The following is a 5000-nucleotide window of genomic DNA, read 5'->3' on the forward strand; positions in this document are numbered from 1 at the left end:
TAATAAGTAAACCACCAAGCACATTAAGAAGAAATAGATAATCTGTGTGAACCATAAGCAGAGAGAGAGAGAGAGAGAGAGAGAGAGAGAGAGAGATAATCTGTGTGAACCATAAGCAGAGAGAGAGAGAGAGAGAGAGATAATCTGTGTGAACCATAAGCAGAGAGAGAGAGAGAGAGAGAGGGGTCAAGAGAAGGAGGGACCAGGAGCCAGTTGCGTTGCTCGGACGGAAGAGCCTCCTAGTATGATCGTAACCCGCTACTGACTGTGTGTATGTAAGTATGGAACTGACCAATGGCGTAGTTATTATGTCCACGTAGGCATTTAGTCGCGTGTAACTGTCAAAAAGTTCGAACCAAGCAATGCAACTGGCCCCTGGAGAGAGAGAGAGAGAGAGACAGAGAGAGAGACAGAGAGAGAGGGGGGTGAGTTTAGGGATGTGTATCTCTCTCTCTCTCTCTCTCTCTCTCTCTCTCTCTCTCTCTCTCTCTCTCTCTCTATATATATATATATATATATATATATGTTACAATCAGCACAGCAGTTACGGGAGAAAGATGTGAAGGCGCCCCCCCAAAAAAAACAACAACAACAACAACAACAACAACAAACAAAACCACACACACAAACGATAAAAGCAGACAAACAGTGTCACATGTCCTCTCATTTCTTTTTATTTTTTAAAACTGAAACTTTTTTTTAACTAGTTAGTGTAATCCCGACAAAGTCATCAGCAGACTGAAGTTTGTTGTTGGTTTTTTTTTGTTTTGTTTTTTTTGGGGTGGTGGTGGTGGGAGGGGTGTGTGTGTGTGTGGTGTTTTAATAGAGAAAGGGGGCGGGGCATAATTAATTATATACAGTTATCATCATTGTTAGACATAGAGCCGGATTAAAAAAAAAAAGAAAAGAAAGAAAAAAGAAGGAAAAAAAAAAGAAAAAAAAGAAGGAACAAAGAAACGGTTGATCAGAATTGTTCAGCTAGCTCGTTACCCCATTTTCAAACTTACGCAATATATCGATTGGTTTTTGCAGTCAGACTGCTTCATGCATCGTGGTGTGGTGTGTGAATGGTGTGGTGGGGTGTGGTGTGTGTGTGTGTGAGAGAGAGAGATATAGAGTGTGTGTGTGAGATAGTGTGTGTGTGTGTGTGTGTGTGTTGTATTGTGTGGTGTGGTGTATGTGTGTGTGAATGGTGTGGTGTGTGTGTGTGTGTGTGTGTGTGTGAATGGTGTGGTGTGATGCGGTGTGTGTATGTGTGTGTGTGTGTGTGTGTGTTTTGCGCGCATGCGCGTGTTCATTGGATCGTGTTTTTTGTGGGTTTTTTTTTTTTTTTCCACTGGAATGTCTTTTCGCTTTCAAAAGGAGTAGCAGACGGACACACGCGTGCGCGCGTAAAACAAAGCAAAACAAAAAAAACAACACACACACACACACACACACACACACACACACACACACACACACACCCGAAACAAACCGCACAACAACCGTACAATTTATCGTACAACAGAGACTCGTTAAAAAACAAAACAAAACAAAAACAAAAAAAACAAAAACAAGAGAGGCAAGGCCTTCAAGACTCACTTGTGATACACTTAAAAAAAAAAATCCAAGCTTTTTATGTATTGAGTATAATTTCAAAATGTAATGTTTAAGATGAGAAAGATCAGTTTAAAGCAAATTAAGTCCCCTAGCATTAATTACAGAGTAATTTCCCTTTTTTACTATCCACACCAAAACGTTTGCAAAATAAATTAAACTTCCATGCTTAGCAAAAGAAGTTCCTGTTTGAACAAAAAAGGATAATAATGACTGCCATTGTTGTTGGATCAGAATATCAGATCAAAGTGCCAAGTTTAGAGAATACAAAAAATATAAATATAACAGTAAATGCAGTTTGCATATAATTAGGCTTCATTTATTAAAAAAAAAAAATTTGTGCCCATCCCAGAGGTGCAATATTGTTTTAAACAAGATGACTGGAAAGAACAGAATTTTTCTTATTTTTATGCCTAATTTGGTGTCAACTGACAAAGTATTTGCAGAGAAAATGTCAATGTTAAAGGTTACCTCGGACACACAGACACACACACACACACACACACACACACACACACACACACAGACAACCGAACACCAGGTTAAAACATAGACTCACTTTGTTTACACAAGTGAGTCAAAAACGAAAAAAAGTGGGATGTTGGGGGGAGAGAGAGAGATGTTTAAAAGAAGGAGGGGGACGCAATGAGAGTGCGCGCGCACACACACACACACACACTGACACACACGCGCGCATGTGCACGCACGCACGCACTCTCTCTCTTTCTCACACACGCACACACACACACACACACACACAGAGATGCAAATGAACACAGTGTAGAACGATTGTGTGATGAGGGCAGGGAACATCAAATTCCCATTGAATCTGAATACAAATTTGATTATTTCCACCACGCTGCTTCGCTGGTCAACCCAGGGAGACAGGGGGTGTGGGGGTGGGGGTGGGGACCCCGGCTTGATTTGTGTGTATTTTTCTGCGATCAGTTTCATAATTACCCTCTGATATGTATGTATGAATGTATGTACTCTGGCATTCATTTCCAGTCATACATCTGATTATCAGTTACTGTTGTTTTAATAATAGCTGGGTTGACATTGGAATAAAGCTCTTTTCTCTTTTGCGCGTGCTGGGTGCACTAGCGTGTCTCTGTGTGTGTGTGTGTGTGTGTGTGTGATGACTTGTCCTGCCTTACCTTGCCTTCCATTGTCGCCTCCGCCATTTAGGCATTGCACCGCTAAACGAGATGGCCGTCGGCAGAGTTGCATTGTAGCACTTCGTGGCTTGTGGCTGGCGGTCCTACTTCCCTTGCCACAGTTCTATCGTTTATCGTGACTGTTGCTAGGCAGCCAGCGAGGGACCAAGTGCTTGGCTTTTCTACTTTTCCACTGTGTGTGTGTGTGTGTGTGTGTGTGTGTGTGTGTTTTGAAATTTCACCGTGATCTGGCGTTTGTCTGTCTGTCTGTCTGTCTGTCTCTTTTTCACTCTCTCTCTCCCCGCCCACGCCCCGTGTTTCTGTCTGTCAATCTGTGTCTGTCCGTTCGTCCGTCCTCCCGTCTGTCTGTCTGTCTGTCTGTCTGCCCGTCTGTCTCAGTCTCTGTGTTATTTAATTTTTTTTTTAATTTTTATTTTTTCATACCTGTCATGAACTAAAGAGTTGTTAAAGGTTATGTCCGGGTGTACGGTGTGCGGCGTGACGTATCCGTGTGTGTGTGTGTGTGTGTGTGTGTGTGTGTGTGTGTGTGTGTGTGAGGGAGGGAGGGAGGAGGGAGGGAGAGAGAGAGAGAGAGAGAGAGAGAGATCGTCTCACGACCAGTGACGCATCGAATGACAAGGGACTTTCCACCTGCGGAGGCATTTTGGTTACCTAGGCAACTGTGTTGGAAAAGCAAAACAGCAGGCTCGTCTGTGTCTTAATCTTTCTGTCTGTCTGTCTTGTCTTGTCTTGTCTTGTCTTGTCTCCCCCCTCCTCCTTTTCCATCATCATCACCATCATCATCATCATCATCATCGCCATCATCATCATCATCATCATTACTGTCACTACTTCTGCTTCTCCTCATCTTCCTTTCTACCTCCTCAGATTCTACCTTTTTTTTTTTTTTTTTTCTCCACCTGCAGGTGGACATGTTTGTTATCATTATGTATGTGGGGGGAGAGGAGCTGTTTTTTGAGCTGTCATGACAACGGGCTTATTGTGAGGCGTGGTGATAATTGTGGCTTGAGGGGTGTGTGTGTGTGTGTGTGTGTGTGTGTGTGTGTGTGTGTGTGTGTGTGTGTGTGTGTGTGTTTGAGGGGGTGGGATGTGTGTGTTTGGGGGTGGGGGTGGGGATGGTTAGGGAGACGTGTAAGTGGGTGGGTAGGGTGGGCAGTGGTGTGGCATTTGTGTGTGTGTGTGTGTGTGACCGATCCGCATACCCCCCCCCCCCCACCACCCAGTTTGCTGTATCCACCCCCCCCCATCCCCCTCCACCCCTACCACTCTTCCCTCTCTTCTCACCGTCCTTCCCCACCCCCCACCCCCCCTCCTTTCCTTAGCCAGACTGCTTTTTTTTTCTTTTTCTTTTCCCCACCATGCTCGCGTTGCTCGTTAGTTTGTACTTTTAGACTTGGGGGGGGGGGGGGGGGGGGGGGGGAAAAGGGGGGGGGGGGGGGTCCGTTAAAACATCTCATTATTCTATCTGTCCTGGCTTATCTCGTTTTTTTGTGTGTTTTTTTGCTTTTTTCCTGTCTTCTGTCCTTTTTTTTTTCTTTCTTTTTTTTTTTTTTTTTCTCCCTTTCACCGTTCGTAATCTTCGTTTTTGATCCATCTACAAGAGAAGGGATCGTTGACGTTGGAATGATATCTTAATTCTTGGAACGTTTCTTTAAAAAAAAAAAAGAATTATGTTCTTTTTATGTTAAAAAAAAAATGTTTTATATATATAATATATTGATCTCTGGCTCTCTCGCTGGCTTCACCCCACCTCTGCGAAATTGATTTTTTTTGTTGTTGGTGTCAAGGCTGTAAATAAGATCAGGCAGATTTAATTGCCGCACGCATTTTTCATTATTATTTTTTTTTTTTAAGGGAAAAGAGGAGAAAAATAAAGGGTGGGGGGTGTGGGGGGGAAGAAGGACCCCCCCCCCCCTCAAAAAAAAAAAAAAGAAAGGAAAAAAAAAGAGGAACCATCTGTGCGCACGCGCGTTGTGTGTGTGCGTGTGTGTGTGTGAGTGATGTGTGTGCGTGTGCGTGTGTGGTGCGCGCGCGCGCAGATGTTCCGACCTTGTCCAACATGACGAAGCCCGAGAGAAAGACAGACGGGCAGAAGGGGACAATTCAGCAGTGAAAAAGACAGACTGACGGATTTCCAGACTGTGTTTCGCAGCTTTTTTCGGGGGTGTCTTAGAGAGAGAGAGAGAGAGGAGGGGGGGGGGGGGGGGGGAGAGAGAGAGAGAG

General features: G+C 44.1%; 1 protein-coding gene across 9 annotated transcripts in view; it reads left to right on the forward strand.

Annotated features, from left to right (window-relative positions):
* The window catches only part of LOC143288597 (uncharacterized), a 201240-nt gene that overhangs the window by 78287 nt on the left and 117953 nt on the right, over nucleotides 1–5000 (forward strand). The window lies entirely within an intron of this gene.

The sequence above is a fragment of the Babylonia areolata genome, chromosome 12 (genome assembly GCF_041734735.1).
Source record: "Babylonia areolata isolate BAREFJ2019XMU chromosome 12, ASM4173473v1, whole genome shotgun sequence".
NCBI lineage: Eukaryota > Metazoa > Mollusca > Gastropoda > Neogastropoda > Buccinidae > Babylonia > Babylonia areolata.